Consider the following 22869-nt stretch of genomic DNA (forward strand, 5'->3'; position numbering starts at 1 on the left):
TTTTATCACTAGAGAGCAGAGAGAAAAAGTGGCACCACATCTAAACTGACATTGTCACACACCGTATCATATATCCATTTTCCTAGGGGCCCATGTATCTTTCTTAAAAGTCATTTGTTTCCTGTAAGTGTCCTCCTCCCCTCTCCCCATATTAACACAGGAGCCCCAAATTCTAACTGCCTCTTTTAGTCACACTTGTATGTAAATGGTGGTGAATGAATAAAAATCTTTTTTTTTTTTTTTTTTTTTTTGCTAATCTGACTTCTGTCAGTGTAATTTGCAGGCCCCCAAATTCAGAACGCAAGAGGGTAGAAGAAAAGTTTTTCCTCCTTAGCAATGGCAGGTTGTTTCTGACTGCTGGGGCAAGGGATAATAAGCAAGTGAAGTTTCACTATCTAAAAACAAAGTTAAGTATTTTAAATATAAAGAGCATAAGTCAAATTTCTTTAAGCTACAGTTTTCAAAATGTATTCTTCAAAACTAAAAATTTGTTAAATGAGGTAGAATGTACAATTAGAGAGACATCCCCCTCTTCCTGAATATATTCCTACAATTACAATGCTATTTCTTAATCAAGTGGCATAATTACTCTAATTGTGTTGACTAAGCCTGTTCTTTCTAAAGTTATTCACTGTTTCCTGTTCTTTCTTAGCATCTTATCAATTTGCGTAGAAGATGGTTTGTGACAGGTTCCACTGGTCACAATCAGAAGAAACAACAAAAAAGGTCATTCAGTTAAGATTAAGTAAGTAAAATATACAAAGAAGCCTCTAATTTCTTAAACCGGTAAAGGGCTCTTGAGATGATTACAGTGACTTCCCGTTTACCTGTATTCCAGATAACTTGAAATGTTTATTAAACCTTGAATTATTGACATGTTATCTAGCTTCACATTTATTGTGTTCCATAACTTACTACTCTGTTTACTAGGTTCGTGACCTTGCACCAAAGTGGTTAATCTAAGCTTTATTTCCTTGTATGTCAAATGAGGGTAATAATCGTTTTCTCACAGAGTTACTGCGAAGACTGAGTGAGTGCAGAGAAGCACTAAACACTATTTTTGCCACATAGTAATGCTTAGTAAGTGTAAGCGAAGATGAATTATTTGTGTGGGGGAAGATGAGGTCAGTTCTGTCTTCAAAAGCAATTTGAATGGCTGTCTATATAGGGTCCTTGAAGATGAAATCTAATCCTGATACCTTCTGAAAGTGTTATTTTGTTAGCATTATTAACACTTGAATTTGCAAAGTACTTTTGTGTACTGGCAGTACTTACTGGTAAGTTGATACTGGGAAGTTTTGTGGCTTTTCCGGTTGTATATGTTAAGAATCTGAGGCTAATGAGGGTTAATTGCCCCAACAAGGTCAGAGAGGTAAGAGTAAGAAGTAAGTAGAATCAGACTTTCCTAGTTAGCTCGGAACGGGGACTAGGTCCTTAGGGTTAAGGATAAGTCAGTGATTCTACAGTCTAAAGAAAGCCCCCAAGCATTTAGTGGCCTGAATCCTTTCTAGAGCTTATTAGGGTGTGACAGAAACCTGTCAGAGAATGGAGGGGAAGGAAATTGTGCACAGCAGTCACCTCGGTGGCTAGTTTGCCTAGGTGGGGAGCATTGTACACTTTTTGCTCCGTTCCTCTTCCCTTGGGGTGGCCTTTCCTAGAAGCTTAGTGCGGGGAGGTCTAAGAGAGCCACTCGTGAGGTTAGGAGTGCTAGCAAAAAGTAGAGCAGCACATCTCATTTCCTAGCCGGTAGTCATGATGCAGCTGATTGGTTGATCTGTGCCTCCTTGAGCAAAGGGTAAAAAAAAGTGCAGAGAAATCTCCTTGTGGACTGAGGGTAGCAGTAGAACACCCTGTACTTGTTTCAAATTTCTGTTCACGTGGGGAAAGCAGAAGGTAACTAGGCTTTAGGCATCTTGACAGAGCTGGCTCTCCTGGAGAGGGGAGCAAAAGTAGGAGAGGTTGAGCTGAAGCAGGTCTTTGGGAAGGGAAATGTGCAGTTGGGTTTGAGCCCCTCACCTCTCGGTCACCAGAGCGCTCCAGCCTGTCCCCAGAGGAGAAGCCATTATTTGGCTGCCTGTATCATGGTCCGTATTAGCCGGGTGGTGGCAGCCACCCCAGAGGACTGCAGGAGTGCTCAGATGTTGAGACGTTTATTCTGTTCTCCCTCATCCCCCTCTCCTCCCAAAACAGGTCAGACCACACCCCTTTCCCAGTTGAACTTTTCATGGACCATGGACCCAGCCTGGGTTTGGAAGGGAAAGAGATGATTGCAAGATTGAAGATTAAAGTTTTAGGGGCGCGTGGGTGGCTCAGTTGGTTAAGTGTCTGACTTCGGCTCAGGTCATGATCTCACGGTCCGTGAGTTCGAGCCCTGCGTCGGGTTCTGTGCTGACAGCTCAGAGCCTGGAGCCTGCTTTGTATTCTGTGTTTCTTCCTCTCTCTGCCCCTCCCGTGCTTATGCTCTGTCTCTCTCTGTCTCTCAATAATAAATAAATGTTAAAAAAATTTTTTTTGAAGATTAAAGTTTTAAACAGCAGTCAACTGGACTGGACATTTTTATAACTGAAAACTACTGGAAAGCTGTAGGAATTGTTCCAGATGTCATTAAGGGGAGGTGGTGTGTGAAAGGGAAATTGGACCAACCATAGTTGGAGGTGGAAGCTGGAGAAGAATAAAACCTTTTCTCATGTTTGTACCAATTTCAGATCCCTTATTAAAGTCATAGAAGTATCAGCTTAAGTTCCTACTAAAGCCCCTCTGACACCAGCCCCCATTCTTTTTTCTGTACAAAGCTTTTAGAGTTGTACATGATCCTTTGATCATCTTAATGGTTCTGTTTCCAAGTGCATTCCAGTTCTGCGCAATATAATTTTAACATTAAACATATTTTATTTAATTCTAACTAGTGCATTTCAAATTTATAAACTGTATATGTTAACCTTAATTGCAACATTAAGTAAAATATGGTATTCCTTAGTTTTTATGGAGTTGTAAGAGTTTATCAAGCCTCAGAAACGTTAAAGTAAAAAGTACTCAGTAAAAAGCATTAGTGTAATATATTTTACTCAGTATAGGAGATTTTGAATTCATGAAGTTTTAAATTAACTTTCAGCTGTTCATGTTGAAAAGGTGAGTGGGTTTTAGTTTAAATGCTGTAGAACAATAAAATAATGAGGGACTAGGTAATACCTATTTTCCTTACATTTGCCTAGCCCTATTTTAAGTGCTGTTCTATGATAGGTACGGTTATGAGAGGAGAATGAGGCCACAGAGGTGGAATAACTTGTCAAGGGTTGTGCAGCTAGTAAGTGGCAAAGCTAAGGACTCAAACCCAGGTAGTCTGACTGCAGAGACCGTGTTCTTACCCACAGAATTATGTTCATTTTCAAAGGGAGTAGGACAATTTTAAGATAAGGATGTGTACTCTACACATGCACACGTTTTACTTGATTTTCACCTGCTGCTTCTCGTGCCTGTTCACATACAGTAGATGGATTTGCCTGTAAGCTGGTGTGTTAACTGAGGTACCTGGTACAAACGTTCTCTCCTCTCATGGTCTAAATCTACGTATTTGATGGGTTAAACTTGACTTTTGACAATTAACACCTACTTCTCTTTTTTTTAATTTTATTTTTTTTTAATGTTTTTATTTTTGAGACAGAGAGAGACAGAGCATGAACAGGGGAGGGGCAGAGAGAGAGGGAGACACAGAATCTGAAGGGGGCTCCAGGCTCCGAGCTGTCAGCACAGAGCCTGGTGCGGGGCTTGAACTCACAGACTGTGAGATCATGACCTGAGCTGAAGTCCGACGCTTAGCCAACTGAGCCACCCAGGTGCCCCCCTACTTCTCTTTTTAATACTAAAATTTGTCAGAAACTTTTCATAGGTATTTTTAAATTAATTAATTAATTAGTTAATTAATTTTTTTGCTTCCCTGATGTTTTGCATCGTGGAGAAAACAGTATTCAAAGTCCAATGGAGCAGTTGCTTTTATAGCATTTATCCAGAATGCTTCCCATAAACAGTTTTTAAAAATTAGTGCTGTATCATTTATCTCATTTCTGAGATACAGACACGTTTAATTGTTAGCGATCACACAGCTAGGCCTTTTTTCACTGCTTTACCTTGACTGTTACTCGTAAAGTAGCTGAAACTGGACAGAGTTTTGCTTAACATAATCATGTTATTTGTATTGTTTCTTAGAATACATTGAAAATCTGCCCTGTGAGAGAACAGGAAGGAAAAAAGATAAAAAATAACTGCCACATCAGTTGAAAATAGAAAATGAGTAAGTCCATCTGTGGGGCCGTTTTGGGAGTCAGATAGGCTGAGGAATGAAACCTGATTTTTACCCATTAATGATGCCGATATTGTCCTCTGGAATATTATTAATTTGCTTGTGTTCCACAGAAATTATTAAAACACAATTTGTTAGACATGTAGACATTTAAAAATAATCTCTTTCCTTGCAAGTTTTTGTTCAAAAGTCTTTTTGCATCTTGATTACGAAAGTAATGCTCACTGAACAAATTTAAAACCTAGAGAAGCTCTGAGGAAAAAAAGTAAAAATCCCTCATATTCATATTATGCAAGAACACTAGTAAACCTTTTGGTATATGCAGTATCAGTTAAAACAAAAACTTTATTGCTTAACGATTCTCCCATAACTTAAAGAGTTTGAGGAAATCAGGTGAGTAAAACTGGAATTCTCTGCTTGTGTGAAAGCCAAGTGTCCGAACCTGAAATAGAAGAAACAAGGTGGCATGGAGTGGGGCTATTGAGATAGAAGTTTTGGGGTGCCTGGGTGGCTCAGTTGGTTGAGCGTCTGACTCTTGGTTTTGGTGCAGGTTTGGAAATTTGGCTGTCTTGTTTTAGTTACCTGATTATCTTTTTGTCTGTATATTCTCCCTTTCTTTTTCAGCTTTGCAACTTTTAAGCTTTAAAACAAAGTTAAGATGTTTCAAATTTGATGTGTTTTCTGTAATAATGGACTAAAATAGAATAAGATGTGGGGAGGTAGAACCCAAACTGAGGGAGGTCAGAAACCATATGGAAATAGAACATCCAAAACCTCTAGCAGAATGAAACTAGAAAGAATGGAATCTGAACACTGAAATTATACATCTGCTAGGCAGCTGTGCATTCTTTATTCATAGGTTCCGTGCAGAAATAGCAAAGGAAACTTTGAAAGGAAAACCTATCCTCAATGGATTGAGCATGTATTCTTATCACTAATTGTGATGTGTACATTTTTTGTTATATAATGTGTATTTAATTCATCTTTAAATGAATTATTCCTTTTTTTTATGAGTTATAAAAATTCTTTTCTGGAAATAACATCACTTTTTGGGGTTAAATTTAGAGTTCCTATTTGTATCTTCAGCACCGAATCAGCATTTTATTAAATTACAGATCAGGGTATTTTCAGTGGTACTGAGAGAGTGTAATGCTTTTGTAAATTTGTCATTGTTTTCCTTTTTGTCAGTGTTCAAGGATATGTGGCACTTTAATGTTCTGCCTTTCAAAAACCAACTCTTCTGAATTTGTTTAAACAAAATATTTGTGTTTTCAAGTTAGATACTTTAAATTAGCAGCTGAAATTTAAAAGGGAAAAGACATGAAAAAGCTTTTATTTAGTCCTAGGATGCTTTGTAATTATTAACATTTATATATTACATAGTTTACAGAGCACTTTTATATCCATTATCTCCTGTGATTTTCATGGTCTTGCTAACGTTGTCTCTTTTCACTTGAGAATTAACACAACATTGTCAGTTCAGTTAGGGACTGTAGTAGGCTCTTGTGTTCTTCACTCTAAGGGTGATACATAGTATTTAGAAGTCATGGGATAGGAGAACAAAGAGCATAAGACTCGTCAACATCTCATAATAACTGTGGATCTTATTTCATATAATTCTTTTTAGTTTCTTTTCCTGTTCTTATTTTTTACATAATTTGCCCTGATACTGAGGATGCAATAGTTATTAAGTACTTTCAAATTCACATTGTTAAGTACTTCTGATCAAAAATTGTTCTTAACTATTTTTGGGGGCTCTGTTGCAGTAGAATCTTTCTCTACTTGAGGGAAAACATTTTATCATAGGATCATTATCTTTGTGTGTATCTATAACATATATAAAATATATATACAAAGATATATATCCATGCTCTTAACCACTCTATATGCATATATATATTAAAGCCTATATTATATATGTGTGTTTATATTGTGTGTGTGTGTATGTGTGTATATAATTTAATATTATATAATTAGTGGTTAACAGCATGGACTCCATTTGGGTTTAAATCCCAACTCTTCTTGGGTTTAAATCCCAGATCTGCTTCTTCCTAGCTGTGCAACCAGCACTTTGGGCAGATTGGTTTGACAAACATCTCTGTGTCGGTTTCCTCATCTGTAAATTGGTAATAATGCTCCTTACCTCATGGAGTGGTTTTAAGTTTATATATATATATATATATATATATATATATATATATATATATATATGTGTGTGTGTGTGTGTGTATGTGTGTATATGTATATATGTGTATATATATATATGTGTATATATATATGTGTGTGTATATATATATGACCTATACATATGTTTTATATTTTAGAGCCATACCCGACCCATAGTGAGCAGTGTATAAGTTACCTAAAATTTTAGATCAGGGCCCATAATCAATCACTGACTACTGATTTAACTAGCAGACAGAAAATTAGTAAGGAGATAGAAAGCCAGAGAACACTAAAAAAATGTAATAGAGAACACAACACCCAGTGAAGATAGAATATGATCCATTTGTTGGTCTTAAAGCAAGCCTCAACAGATATCAAAAGATTGAAATCATTCACAGTGTCCTCTGACCATAGTGGAATTAAGTTAGAAATCAATTACAAAAGATAGTGAGAAAATCTTTGAAATTAAGCAGTGCACTTCTAATTCTAAACCCGTGAGTTAAATAAAAAGTTATAGAGGAATTAGAAATCAATAGGATTCAATCATAATGAAAATACACTCATAGCAAAATTTGGGATACACTTGATTCTATACTTAGAGGAAATGTTACAGCTTAAAAAATATGTATTAGAAAAGTAGAAAGGCTAAAGATCAGTGATTTAAGTGTCCATCTCAAGAAATGAAAATGATTGGCAATTCCTCTTATTTTTGATTGGATTGAGGGAAAATTTTAGTTTTATATTTTACATCAGATTCCTTTTTTTTTTTTTAATTTAAAAAGAAAATTTTTTTATTCTTGAGAGAGAGAGAGAGAGAGAGAGAGCGAGCATGAACAGGGGAGGGGCAGATCGAGAGAGGGACACAGAATCTGAAACAGGCTCCAGGCTCTGAGCTATCGGCACAGAGTCCGATGTGGGGGCCCGAACTCACAAGCCGTGAGATCATAACCTGAGCTGAAGTCAGACATTTAACCGACTGAGCTACCCAGGCGCCCCTCCCTTTTTTTTTCTTTTTTTTTGGAAAGAAAGGGGGAAAGATATGGTTGAAATAACTGAGCCACCAGGTGTCCCTACTTTTTTTGGGGGGGGCTCTATTGCAGTAGAAATTTTCTCTGCTTGAGGGAAAACATTTTATCATAGGATCATTATTTTCATGTGTATCTATAACATATACCCCTTATGAAAACCTCCCATTTTCTTGGCCCTTTCATAGAACCCTTAACTTTTCTAAGGAGAACAGGCTTTCTGAAGAAACACATAAGAACTCTGAGATGATCAGTTTTAGTCTTGGTAATTATTTCTAAGTTTTTAAGACTTGGAAAGTATACTTCAATTTGGTAAGTATATAATGAGCACCTGTGATAGACCAGAAACTGTCCAGACTTGGTTATATAATAGTGAATAAAATAGCCCTCAGTTCTGCTTTCATGGAGCTTATGTTCTAGTTGGGGAGACCAGCATCAATAAAACCACAAACCTACTCAGGTATACAATTACAGTGTGATGTTGGTGCTAGGAAAGACAAGTTTAGAGGACTAGAAGAGTGGTAATAGGAGACCTAAACTTATTTATGTTGAGAATGTGGTGAGATAATGTACAAAACTGATTAGGATAAAGTGGGGAAATAGACCCATGGAGATTCATAGGAAGTCTGTTTTTTAAAAATGAGAGAATACATCTTTTTATTTTATTTTTATTTTTTCATTTAAAAAAATTTAAAGAATTTTTAATGTTCATTTATTTTTGAGAGAGAGCAAGAGAGCACGAGGGGAGGAGAAGTGGGGAGAGGGAGTGAGCATGGGAGAGGGGCAGAGGGGGAGGGAGACACACAATCTGAAGCAGGCTCCAAGCTGTCAGCACAGAGCCCAACGTGGGGCTTGAACTCCTGAACTGTGAGATCATGACCTGAGCCGAAGTTGTATGCTTACCTGACTGAGCCACTCAGGTGCCCTGAGAGAATAAATCTTAAAGTGTGTTATGTTGACTGACTTAAATTTGGCAATCCAGAGGCCTGAGTAATTATCCTTCATCCAGTACCGACTAGTTGGATAGTCCTCAGTACATGCTTCATGTCTCTGTTCTGAATGAAAGTGGTCAGGACTAGACTAGCTGATGGCTAAAGTGTGTAGTTCCAAAGTGCTAAGTCCATTGAAACTTTCATGAGCACTTTAAAGAGTATTTTTCTTATGATTATGAAAACCATATATATTATTTTTAGAAAAAATTGTAGAGACTACAGGAGAGAAAGACCCTCTCTCCCAAATTTCATTTGTACTAGAGATGTCAATTTTATAAATAGGGAATATATCAGAGAACTTGACTTCCCCGCAGCTCTGGAAGGTATTGGTTAACAGGACTATATTAATCAGGATAGGTTAAATTATGCCTCATTAATGAACAAAGTCCTCAAATTTCATTGGCTGGACAGAGCAAAAAGTTTATTTATCGTCCCATGTTCAGCTTGAGGGAAGTAGGCAGTTGAGATAAAGCCTGTCAGGTTTTACCCTCTTGCAGCTGTACCTTTGGAACACATGGCTTTCTTGGTTGCTGTGGAAGGGAAGAAAACATTGGAGGGTCTTGCAACCAGCAATTATGTAACTTCTCCAGTCAAAACTAGTCATTTGGCTTACCTAACAGCAAGGGGATGGAGGAGTGGACCCCATGCTCCTGGAAGTAGAGGAGGCCTGGCTGTGGGTGAGCTTTATAAGGTCTTTACAACAATGACCTTGCTGTTCCTGGCTATAGTTGGGTAGAGTGAGGATGGAATCCAGATCCAAGTGGGGCCAGTTGGATTGTTAGGCCTAGGAGTTTGCTTTGGGTACTGGAGACTGATGGGACTTAACACTGGAGTGCTCAGGTCATTAGACACAGATTCAGGGGTGGGATTCAAGTAGCTGAGTGATCAGAAGTTGATCTATAGAGAGAACAGTGAATCAGATGCATTGTAGAAATAAGGTATTGTGGAACTTTGGGGAGAAAGAAATAACTATTGGTATTCAGTGGGTTTACAGTTCTCAGTTCTAGATCATTAATGAAGACTGGCTGTAGTTCCTGCAGAGATTTCTTAAGAATATGTATGCTTTCTTTCCCAACACGGGGAGTCACAAAAAGTGAGCCTGTTTTGTGCTGCAAAGAAAATCAGATTTTCAGAAAGCAAAACTTAAGTAGGTTATATTTATATTTTCTGACCATAGTGCAATAGAAATTAACAGCAATAGGATGCCCCCCCCCCATATAAAATCATACAGAACAAACAAAAACATAAATCCAAAACAAAAACATCTACCTTCTTTGGGAGCAAGGGAAGAGACATGCCTTTTAAACAGCTTAAAGGGATGATCGTAACTGAAGTGACACAATTTAGACATTAATTATAGAGAGAAGCACTACATATCAATGTTGCCAATGTGAAACTTTCTGGAAAATTCATAGCAATTAAATATGAATTAATAAACAGGAAAGATTAAAGCTGAATGGACAAGATATTCAGTTTAAACTGATTAAAAACAAAATAAACCAAATGATGTAAAACAAAGCAATTAATAAATGTAAAAGTATAAGTTAATGAAAAGTAAAACAACTTTTTTTTTTTTAAGATTTGATTTTTAAGTAATCTGTACACCCACTGTGGCACTAGAGCTCATAACCCTGAGATCAAGAGTCACACTCTTCACCAACTGAGCCATCCAGGCGCCCCCAGAATAAACCCTCTCTTGACAGTAAAATCAGAGCTGGCAGACTCTTGGCAAGTCTGGTTAAGAAGAAAACAAGCTGGAGGCAGACACCACAAGCCGTGGACACCTCTATAAGTGCCGAGATGAGAGCCTCAGAAGGGGACACTGTGCAGAACTTCATGCCAGTCAGCCTAGAAATTAATGAAACCGATTATTTCCTAGGAAAGTATAAATTACTGAAATTTTCAGAAGGAATAGAAAAGCTTGATAGTCCAGTAGCTGATGAAGAAGTAGACAGAATTGTTCAAGATACAGCCTTTAAAAGGGCCAGATATTTTTACAGGACTTTAAAGTAATCGATGATCCCTGTGTCACACAGATTTCCAGAGGAAAGAAGAGAAATGTAATAGAGAAGATGCCCTTTGAAGCTAGCATAGCACAGGAAGAGAAAACAATAGGCTATTTTCCTTTATCACATAGTTGTAAGATCCAAAATAAGATACTAGGAAACTGAATCTAACAGTGTGTTAAAACTATATAGGGAAAAACTCTCCCTGGGAATCAAGGATGATTTGACCTTAGGAAATCTTTCAGTGTCGTTTACACTATATTAGTAAATCAAAGAAGGAAAACAGTACGATCATTTCAATTGATGACAAAAGATACCAGATAAAATTCAGTAACCATTTCTGATAGACTAGGTTTAGGAAAAGAAGGCAACTTCCTTAACTTGAGAGGGGGTAAAACTACTTAAAGAATGTAGTAAACCCAACTGGTAAAAATTTTTTTATGAAAAAAATAATACTAAGCTCATTAAAAAAAAATTTTTTTTTTTAATGTTTATTTGTTTTTGAGACAGAGACATAGCATGAACAGGGGAGGGTCAGAGAGAGAGGGAGACACAGAATCTGAAACAGGCTCCAGACTCTGAGCTGTCAGCACAGAGCCCGATGTGGGGCTTGAGCTCACGGAGCGCGAGATCATGACCTGAGCCACCCAGGTGCCCCTTTACTAAGCTCATTTTTAATGCTTCTGTTAAGCATTTAACTAGAGGCCCCAGCCAATGGAGTAAGAGAGGACAAAGGAAAAAAAAAAACATATAAATACTTGAAAGGGAAAGTCAAAATTTCAACTCCTTGCATATGCTCTAGAAAAACCAGGAGAATCCATTGACAAACTTGGGAACCTAATAAGTGAGTTCAGTAAGATGGCATATACATGGTGAACTAAAAAATAACTGGGTTCCCTATACATCAGCAGTAGCTGTTCAACTTGAGAGAAGTACTATCATGTTTGCTACATTTGATAAGTGTCTATTAAGCATGGACTGCTTTGCAGTTTTCTGTCCCAGACATGTTTTGATCATGAAGAGAAAGCTCCAGGAGATGAAGCTTCCAATTTCCTACTTGTCTTAATACAGAAGTCAAATATTCGAGGGCCTAACGCAAGGCAGATTGCTTCATGACAGCCCCACATAGCTAAAACTATTCTCTATGATGCCCATCTCCCCCTGGTATATAAAAAAAATCGTTTTTAGACAACATTTCTGTGAAAGAATGCATCACTGAGTTCCCTGGAGAACCCAGAGGCCTAGCCCTTAGTGTCCTGCAAGAATACAAAAGAAAAATATACTAAGGAAAAGAAGATTTCTCTACAAAGTAAGTTTAAATTTTTTTTTTTAATGTTTATTTTTGAGAGAGCAAGCGAGCATGCAAGCAGGCAAGGGGCAGAGACAGAGGGAGACACAGAATCTGAAGCAGCCTACAGGCTCTGAGCTGTCAGCACAGAGCCCAATGTGGGGCTTGAACTCACGAACTGAGAGGTCATGACCTGGGCTGAAGTTGGATGCTTAACTGACTGAGCCACCCAGATGCCCCTTGTTTTTTTGTTTTTGTTTTTTTAATGTAATACATACTTGCAGCAAACTGTTCAAACCATACAGAAAAGCGAGCTTTCCATTTTCCTCCTCTCTTTAAAAAAATTTTTTTAAGTTTATTCATTCACTTCAAGAGAGACAGAGTGAGCGGGGGAGGGGCAGAGAGAGGAAGAGAAGGCTCCGAGCCTGATGCAGGGCTTGAATTCATGACCCGACCCAAAACCAAGAGTCAGACAAGAGTCAGACACTTAACCGACTGAGCCACCCAGGTGTCCCTCCCCATTCCTCCTCTCTTGCTGCTCTCTCCTGAGTTTTCTTCTCATTCTAAACCACGGCTGCCACTTTATATATCCTCCTCAAATTTTCCTTTACAAAAGTTTATTTCTGTTTTGTGTGTGTGTGTGTGTGTGTGTGTGTATGTGTGTGTGTGTTTTATACCAATGGCTTCATGCATTCTGTGTCGCAGCTTGCCTTTTTCACATAACATTTTCTACATCTCCCTCATTCTGTTTAACTTCACATTGAATTTATGGGGACATAAAGCTGTGTTTAATCTCTTTAGCAGACCCTTTTCTTCCACTGCCCTCCAATCCCTGGAGCCTTTCTGTTTGCCTCATTTCTGACCATTCTATTCACCTTCTTGCTCTCAGGCATTCTGAAGTTTTGGGGGCAGTCTGTCCCCCTTTTCAGACTAATGTTTGTAAATGTATAAAATAAAACACACTGGATTACTAAGGAAACCAATTATATTGAAATGTAGCTATTAAAGTAAACTTTTTTTTAGATATAGTTAATACAGATGTTCTTTTATTAACTTATTAAATAACCCAATGGCAGGTTTTAACAACTACCCTAATTTTTTTTACAACTACCCTAATTTTTAAATAATGGTGAGGCATAAATAATACTTTAAATTATTTGCAACAATGTAATTTGATCAGAATATCCCATTTCTTTTTGGTTACAAAGTTGTAGGTACTGCTAATACTACTGTGGGTTTTGCCTACTCTCCTACTTAAATAATTTAAGTTAGAGGTTAATGAAACTAAAGATGTAATTTTTTCCCATCTAGACATCAAGTTCATGGACGTCCTAAAACTTGAGTCACACTGGAAAACCCTGATTCTTCGCAGCCCACTTAAGTTGTGATTTTTCTTTGGAAAAAGAAAAATCTTTTCTCCTTTGGACCTAAACATGAATCTGTTTGCCCTTCTTCGCTACTCTAACACCACTCTCCCTCTCACTTTACTTAACATCAAACAGAAAACATGATTTTTCAGTCTCCTCATCAGATAATACTGTCTACTGCTATTGCTCCTCCCAGTTTTCCATGGAACCTGGGCTTACTCTGTCCTCTCCCCAGCCTCCTTTATTCTGTGAAGGTTTTATTTTATATGGCGCACTGTCTCCGATAGCAATTTATTTTAATTCTTGATGATCTATCTCAACATCCACGTGGCTCATTCTTCCACAACCTTCCTGGCCTCTTGTCTCTTGACCTCTGCCAGTGTCTTCCACTCTATCTCAGCCACCTCATCATACCTCAGATCTGTTATACGATAATAATGTGCTCATAATTATAGTAACTGTAACCTCCTCCATAATTTCAGTTTCAAGAACCCTACTCTCTGATCATCCATCACTTCTGATCTTTCCAGCCCATGCCTTCTAGAACAAACAATCCTTTTCCCTGAGATCTACAGAACCCATTGACCCTATTACCTTTTTAGTGTTTCTCACTACACTGCCCCTTATGTTCTCATTCTTCTCCTTTCTCAGTTTCAATTCTGTGGCCAGTCATAAATGTTCAGCTGCAAATATTCTCAACACCCTTGTCCTCGCTTGCTACATTGCTTAGTTGAGAAACTCCAGTATTGGATAAATCCAAATCTACCTACTCTGTACTTTGTAGTTTGTGGTAAGAAACTTATAATTTTACCCTCTTAATGATTTTTAAGTGTTCAGTATGGTATTGTTAATTATGTGCACATTGTCATACAACAGATCTCTAGAACTGTTTTCATCTTCCCATTTCTCTCTCTCTCTAGCCCCTGGCAGTTTGCTGCCCTTCTGCTTTCTGTTTCTGTGGATTTAATTACTTTAGGTACTGCAGGTGTAAGTGAAATCATGCAGTATATGGCTTTTTGTGATTGACTTTTTTTACTTAGCATAATGCCCTCAAGGTTCATCCATGTTTGTAGCATGACAACATTTCCTTGTTTTTTAAGGTTGAATAATACTCCATTGCATGTGTATACCACATTTTCTTTATCTGTGTATCTCTTGATGGACATTTACATTGCTTTCACTTCTCGGTTTGTGAATAATGCTGCGATGAACATAGGTGTGCAAATCTGTCTTTGAGATCCTGTTTTCAATTCTTTTGAATATATACCCAGAAATGGAATTGCTGGATTATATACTTCTATTTTTAATTTTTTAAGAGCTTCCATACTGTTTTTCCATAGTGACTGCACCATTTTATTTATTTATTTTTATTAAAAGTTTTTTTTATGTTTGTTTATTTTTGAGAGAGAGAGAGCGCGTGCACGGGTGTGCACATGAGTGGGGGAGGGGAGAGAGGGAGACACAGAATCCACAGAATCCGAAGCAGGTTCCAGGCTCTGAGCTGTCAGCACAGAGCCTAACGCAGGGCTTGAACTCATGAACTGTGAGATCGTTACCTGAGGAAAAGTTGGACACTTAACTGACTAAGCCATCCAGGTTCCCCTATTTATTTTTAAATAGATTATACCCTTTTTCTTTTTTAAATATTTGTTTATTTTTCAGAGAGAGTGCACACTCAAGTGGGGGAGGGGCAGAGAAAGAGGGAGACACAGAATCTGAAGCAGGTTCCAGGCTCTGAGCTGTCAGCGCAGAGCCCAATGCAGGGCTCGAACCCGCAACCGTGAGATCATGATCTAAGCCAAGGTCGGATGCTCAAGTGACTGAGCCATCCAGGCGCTGCAGCTGCACCATTTTATTTTTTTTCAACCTTTTTTTTTTTTTTAATTTTTTTTTTATTTTTTATTTATTTTTGGGACAGAGAGAGACAGAGCATGAACGGGGGAGGGGCAGAGAGAGAGGGAGACACAGAATCGGAAACAGGCTCCAGGCTCCGAGCCATCAGCCCAGAGCCTGACGCGGGGCTCGAACTCACGGACCGCGAGATCGTGACCTGGGTGAAGTCGGACGCTTAACCGACTGCGCCACCCAGGTGCCCCTGGCTGCACCATTTTATACAGCCACCAGCAGTGCACAAGGATTCTAATTTCTCCACATCTTGCAACACTTGTTATTTTCTATTGTTTTGATAAGGGCCATTCTAATGGGTATTAGGTGGTATCTCATTGTGGTTTGGATTTGAATTTCACCAGTGACCAGTGATGTAAGTATCTTTCAGATGCTTGTTGGCCATTTGTGTATCTTCTTTGGAGAAGTGTCCATTCAAGTGAGTCCTTTGTCCATTTTTTAATTAGGTTACTATAATTTTTGTTACCAAATTGTAGGAATTCTTTGTATATTCTGAATATTAATAACTTATCCATTATATGGTTTGCAAATATTTCTGCCATGCTGCTGGTTGCCTTTTAATCTGGTTGATTGCTTCCTTTGCTGCAAAAGTTTTTAAGTTTTGACGCAGTCCCATTTGTCTGTTTTTGTTGTTGTTGCCTGTGCTTTTGACGTCATATTCAAGAAATCATTGTTCATTCCAGTGTCATGAAGCTTTTCCCCTATATTTTCTTCTAAGAGTTTTATAGTTTCAGATCTTATGCTTAAGTCTTTAATCCATTTTGAATTAAGTATAATTAATTAAATGAATTATGGTGGAAGGTAAGGAAGGACCTGTCTTCATTCTGTTGTGTGAGCATATCCAGTTTCCCCAGCACGACTTGTTGGAGAGACTAGCCTTCCCCCACTGTGTAGTCTTAGCACCTTTATTGAAGATAATTTGACCATATATGTGAGGGTTTATTTCTGGAGCTCTTTTCTCTTCTCTTGCTCTACATGTCTATATTTATGCCTATACCATACTTTTTGATTACTGTAGCTTTTAATATGTTTTGAAATCAGGAAGTGTGAGACCTCCGGCTTTGTTCTTCTGAATTCTTGAGATTGTTTTGGCTATTTGGGGTCCTTTGAGATTCTGTATGAATTTTAAGATAGTTTTTTCTGTTTATGCAAAATATGCCATTAGGATTTTCACAAGGATTGCATTGAATCTGCAAATAGCTTTGGGCAGTGTGGACATTGTCTTTGTGTTTATTTGTGTCATCTTTAATTTGTGTCACAGTTCATTTACTTCCTTGGTTAACTATTATTCCTAAATATTTTCTTTCTTTCTTTTCTTAAAGATTTTATTTTTTTAAGTAGTCTCTACGAGTGTGGGGCTAGAACTCACAGCCCCAAGATCAAGAGTTGCATGCTGTACCCACTGAGCCACCCAGGAGTCCCCTTTCCTTTTTTTTTTTTTTTTTAATTTATTTATTTTGAGAGAGAGCATGAGCAGGGGAGGGCAGAGAGAGAGACAGAGAGAATGCCAAGCAGGCTCCGTGCTGGGTTCAAACCCATGAACCATGACATCATGACCTGAGCCAAAATCAAGAGTCAGACACTTAACTGACTGAACCACCCAGGTGCCCCACCTTTCCAGTTTTTAAAAAAATAGGCTATTATGTTTTAATATAATCTGCTTCATGTCAATTTATTATTACAAAGCATTGAAATGATTGTAAACTGAAAACATTCTTTATATTGGTGAATTTGTAAATATACATCTTTCAAAACAAAAATTATTTCAGCATTTTTCTTTTTCTCTTCCATTTTATTTGTTTTTTAATATTTATTTTTGTATTGAAATATAGGTAACACACAAAGTTACATTAGTTTCAGGGGTATGGTATACTGATTTGGCAAGTTTTAATATATTCTGCTGTGCTCACCACAAGTGAGCATCTGTCTCCATACAGTGTTACTACAATACCACTGACTATTCCCTATGCTGTGTCTTTTATTCTTGTGATCTACTTATTCCATAACTGGAAACCTGTTTCTCCCACTCCTCTTCCCCCATTTTGCCCATCCCTCCCCCCATTGTAAACAAGGTTGTTTTCTAGCCCCCTCCCCCCCTTTTTAAATCGGGTTATTTTCTTAATTTCCTTTCTGGATTATTTATTGTTAGTATACAGAAACACCACTAGTTTTTGAATGTAGATTATATATCATATATCTTATAAGTTTGCTAAATTCATTTATTCTAACAGTTTTTTTTTTCTGTATTGAATCTTTATGGATTTCTACATATAATATGTCAGCTGTGAACAGGGATAATTTTATTTCTTACTTTCTGATCTGAATGCCTTTTTTCCCCCTTTGCTTAATTGCTGTGGCTAGGGCTTTCAATACTATGTTGAATAGAAGTGGTGAGAACAATCACCCTTTTCTTGTTACTGATCTTACAGGAAAAGCTTTCAGTTTCCATCATTGAGTGTGATGTTGGGCTTTTCATATATGACCTTTGTTATGTTAAAGTAATTACTTTCTATTTCTAGTTTGTTGAGTGTTTTTTATATGGAAGGTTGTTGCATTCTGTCAAATGATTTTTCTCCACCAGTTGAGGTGATCATGTGATTTTTGTTCTTCATTGTGTTAATGTGGTATATTACATTTATTGATTTTTTTTTTTTTTTTTTTTTTTTTTTTTACACTGAACTATCCTTGCACCTCAAGGGTAAATCCCACTTGGTCATGGTGTGTAGTACTTTAAATGTGCTGTTCATCTTGGTTTGCTGGTATTTTGTTGAGGAATTTTGCATCTATATTCATCAGCGATATTGGTCTGTAGTTTTCTAATACTATCTTTGTCTGGCTCTGGTATCAGAGGTTGTAAAATGAGTTTGGAAGTATTCCTTCCTTTTTAGTTTTTTGGAAGACTTTGAAAAGGATTGACATAAATTCTTCCTTAAGTGTTATATAGAATTCTCCAGTGGAACCGCTTGGTCTTGGGCTTCTTTGTTGGAAGATTTTTGATTAGTGATTCAATTTCCATACTGGTTACAGGTCTGTTTAGGTTTTCATTTCCTTCATGATTCAGTCTTGGTGGGTTGTATGTTTCTAGGAATGTATTCATTTCTTCTAGGCAATCCAAATTGGTGATGTGTAATTAATCATCATAGTCTCTTAAATCTTTCTTTATTTCTGTGACATCAGTTGTAGTGTCTCCTCTTTCATTTCTGATTTTAGTTATTTGAGCCTTCTCTCTTCTTAGGCCTCGTTAGGTTTGTCAGTTTCTTTGATCTTTTCAAAAAATAAACTCATTAATTTTTTCTATTCTTCTGTCCTCTGTTTTATTACTAATGGAATCTTTATTGGTTGCTTCTGTACAACTTTGAGTTTAGTTTGTTTTTCTTTTTCTAGTTCTCAAAGGTATGAAGCTAGATTATTGATTTGAGACCCTCTCTTTTTTAATTGTAGGGATTTACCACCACAAACATTCGTTGTAGACCTACTTCTGCTGCATCCCATGTTTTGGTATGTTGTGTTTTTGTTTTCATTTGTCTCAAGATATTTTCTAATTTCCCTTAGTTCTTTAAGCCATTAGTTGTTTAAGAGTGTGTTGTTTAATTTTCACATCTTTGTGAATTTTCCAGTTTTCCTTCACTTGATTTCTAGCTTCATTCCATTGTGGTTGGAAAAGATACTTGGTATGATTTCAGTATTCTTAACTTTGTCAAGACTTGTTTTGTGGTATAACATGTGATCTATCCTAGAGAATGTTCCATGTGTGCTTAACAATGTGTGTTTGGCTGCTGTTGGGTGGAGTGTTCTGTGTATGTTCTGTGTAGGCCCAGTGGTCCAAAGTGTTGTTCAAATTCTGTTTTCTTATTGGTCTTCTGTCTGGTTCTATCCATCATTAAAAGTGGGATATTGAAATCTACTGTTGTTGTTTTACTATTTATTTCTGCCTTCAATTTTGTCATTGTTTGCTTATATTTGGGTGCTTTGATTATACACTTGCACTTTTGCTGCTGCAAGTGGCTGGAGAATTTCTTTGCTGATTGGTTTACTTCCAGTTAATGACTACTGAGGTCAGATGAGCCCTTCGTGTTGGTCAACAATTGCTCTTAGTCCTTTTACTCTCCTGGTCTGACCTAGCTGGTCATTTAAACTTCCTCCTCTTTAGACCTCTGACATTACCTTTTGTATTCTTTACTCTCCATACACAATTTTGCCCTTCATTTGACTGAGAAAATAGATGCCTTAAGAAGATAGATACCCCGTGTATCCTGTCTTCCTTCTGTCGTAAAGGAAAGAACTGACCATGCTTCTAGCAAGGGCCACAGCCTGCACTGTGCTTCATCTAATTCCATCTCCTCTCTTACGTGATGCAGGATCATTCTCATAGGCACACCAACATACTCTTCTCTCATCTTAAACAACAGTAAAACCTCTCTCTCTCTCTCTCTTTCTCGCTCTCTTTTTTTTAAGATTCTGTTTTTTTTTAAAGTAATCTCCATACCCAATGTGGGGTGCAAACCTACAACCCTGAAATGAAGAGTCACATGCTCTACTGACTGAGCCAGCCAGGTTCTCCGACAAAACCTCTCTTAACTCCACTTTCCCTTTTAACTGTTGCTCCCCCCTCCCACCTCTTTTTTCCAAAAGATGTGTCTGTACTTTGTTTTCAGGGTTTTTTCTCCCAATATCTTATGAGTCTGCCCCCTCTCATTAGGTTTTCCCTCCCAGCACCCTGCCTAAACCGCTCTTACAAACCTTACCCATGACTCTTCCTTTCTCATTCTCCAGTTATTTGTCCCGTTAACAGTATTTGACACAGGTGGTCACTTACTCTCTCCTCGTGAGGACACTTTCTTCACTTGGTCTTCAGGATGAGTACACCTTCTTTGTTTCCATCTCAGTCTTTTTTTCTCAGGGAGCACCTCAAGGGGCCGGTTCTTACACCTTTCTGTACTCTTTCCCTTGATCTGATCTGACCTCAAGGCTTTGCAGCTCTCTCTGGATGATGTCCAACTTTTAATCTCCAGTTCTGAATGCCTCATGAGTAATACGGATTTATACTTTGCTTGGATGTCTAATTGGCAACTGAAATGTCACTTTTCCTGAAAGGAACTTACCATTCTTTCCCTCAGTAACTTAATGTGTCATGCTTAGAATGGCCTCCCCTTGTTGGAGAATATTAAATAATGAGAACAAAACTATTTTCTTCTACTTTAAATATCTTTTTAATCTACAATTTATTTTTGGTTTAAGGAATGAGATAGGGCTCTCTGTTTGTTTGTTTGTTTAATTTATTTATTTTGAGCCAGACAGCCATTTTCTCAACACACTTTATTGGATATTAAGGTTTTACTTGGTTGACATATCATCTTTATCATTCTGTGAGTGATGTCAGAGTTTAAAGTTACAAATAACAATACCACCTAATGTTTGCATTATGGATTTCACATTCTTTTAAAACATGTTGTCTCAGTTCAGACCACAACCATCTGAAGTAGAATAACTGATAATAGATTTAAAAATTGCATTAATTAAATAAATTGTATAAGAGTACAGAAACAGGTTTTAAATTTAGCACCAGGAACAACACACCTGTGGAGAAAAGGGCCAGTAATTAATGCTTGGATACTTGGATTTTAATTTGAAAAATAAGTAACTTTTGTACAGTAAAACCAATAAAATTATAGTGGAAGGCAACAGTGGGGTATGAGATATATAACCAACAGGTGGAAGCTTTTAATGCAAAATAAAATATTCAGATTTGTTGAATAAGTATTTAGGGTTAGAGGTTGGTGAACAGTTAGTGGACATGGGCAGAAATACTTAGTAAATTATCATGTGTGAAAATGCTGTCTGTGCTTCATTCCAATTAAAGGCATAGGAAATGAAATAACCGCAAAGTCACACTATAAACCTATTAAACTGTCAGAGTTACGTGATAAGAGGAAATAGATAGCCTATCTGTTTTGCCAGTGTCACAAATTGGACTGATCTCAGGGGAAAAGAATTCGACTAAACATACATTTTAGAGGAAAGGGAAGTGGTGTATCATGGGGACAAGGGTTTGACCTAAAAATTTCTATTCACCGATGCCGTACTATGTCCCTAGCCTAGGAGGATTTGTTTCAAGGGAGCCTAGGCATAAAGTGAGTAAACTAGTAGATTCAAAGTAGACTTTCTTAGTGCTTTTTTTGTTGTTATTACTCTCGCATCAATAAAATAAGATTTAAAAGAGAATTCCATTCCCTTAATGCATGCATTGAACCAAATACATTTCATGTAAAACAGGGAATAGAAGTGAACTTTTCTATTTGGCTGAGTGGTATATATAGGGTGAAACCCCTCTAGACTTCCTCTTATCACTAGATTCATCCTAAGCTCCGTCTCATTTTATTACTTACACAATTGAAATATAAAAATACTGTTCATAAATGATCCCCCACCCCCACCCCCAGAGTTGAGGCAGTAGTATAGGGCAGCATTCAAACATTGGTCTTGAACTTTGAGTGGAGACACAAACTCCTGGTGGTACACAAGCACATGGATAGTTTTAAGTGAATCAATTTCCAGACCTTAAACTTCTACATGTGCTCTTTTTTTTTTTTTTTTGAAGTTTATTTATTTATTTATTTTGAGAGAGAGAGAGAGAATGCAAGCAGTGGAGGGGCAGAGAGAGAGAGAGAGAGAGAGAGGTGGGGCAGAGAGAGAGAATCCCAAGCATGCTCCACACTGTCAGGGCAGAGCTGGACCCAGGGCTTGAACTCACGAACTATGAGATCATGACCTGAGTCGAAATCAAGAGTTGGATGTTTAACTGACTGAGCCACCCAGGGGCCCCTACATGTGTTCTTTCTTAAAATTGATCTTTCTGTGAACTGGTCTTTCAGGCAATTCCTTCTTTCCCATAATCCTCTCCACTGTTGTCCTTCTTCATTTTATGACATTTATGACGTAACACTTCCCCTGTTCTTACTCTTATCATGATGCATTTGCCCTCTGGTGGAAGTACTTCTGTGGAAAAAAAGGATATCAAGATAATTCTGAGACAACAATTGCAAAAGAATGAAGTTGGATCCCTACCTCATATCATATGCAGGAGTTAACTCAAAATAAATCAAAGACCTAAATTTAAGAGCTGAACTATGAAACTCTTAGAAGAATACTTCAATGTAAATCTCTGTGGTGTTGGATTAGGCAGTTGTTTCTAAGATAGGACATCAGAAACACAAGCAATCAAAAGGAAAATGTAGATAAGTTGGACTTCTTCAAAATGAAAAACCTGCATACATCACAGGATACTATCAAGAGAGTGAGCAGACAACCCACAGGATAGGTGAAAATATTTGTAAATCATATGTCTGATAAGTGACTTGTGTCCAGAATACATAGGAACACTTAAAACAAAAAAATACCCTGAATTTTATTTTATTTATTTATTTTAAAAAAATTAAAAAAAATTTTTTTTTTTTTAATCTTTATTTTTGAGAGAGAGACAGCATGTGAGCAGAGGAGCAGAGAGAGAGGGAGACACAGAATGCGAAGCAGGATCCAGGCTGCGAGCTGTCAGCACAGAGCCCGACGCGGGACTTGAACTCACTGATAGAGTCGGATGCTTAACCGACTGAGCCACCTAGGTGCCCCCAAGATACCCTGAATTTTTAAATGGGGAAAGGATTTGAATAGATGTTTTTCCAAAGAAGATGTACAAGTGGCCAGTAAGATAGATGGAAAGATGCTTAATATCATTAGTCATCAGAGTCATCAGAGAAACCACAGTGAGATACCACTTCACATCCATTAGGATGAGGAGAATAAAAAAAGATAGGTAATAACAAGTG

At 37.5% G+C, this 22869-nt stretch overlaps 1 protein-coding gene across 5 annotated transcripts in view; it reads left to right on the forward strand.

Annotated features, from left to right (window-relative positions):
• Positions 1-22869, forward strand: part of BMPR1A (bone morphogenetic protein receptor type 1A) — a 137381-nt gene that overhangs the window by 11426 nt on the left and 103086 nt on the right. For 2 of the 5 annotated variants that reach the window (XM_042961284.1, XM_042961286.1), the window contains exon 2: positions 653-745. The exons of 2 other annotated variants lie outside the window; for them this stretch is intronic. The gene's annotated coding sequence lies outside the window, so the exon portion shown is untranslated. Of the gene's footprint in view, positions 1-577; positions 746-22869 lie in introns of those variants that run through there. One more of the 5 variants, XM_042961285.1, reaches the window with a different exon arrangement.

This window comes from Panthera tigris, chromosome D2 (assembly GCF_018350195.1).
Source record: "Panthera tigris isolate Pti1 chromosome D2, P.tigris_Pti1_mat1.1, whole genome shotgun sequence".
Lineage (NCBI taxonomy): Eukaryota > Metazoa > Chordata > Mammalia > Carnivora > Felidae > Panthera > Panthera tigris.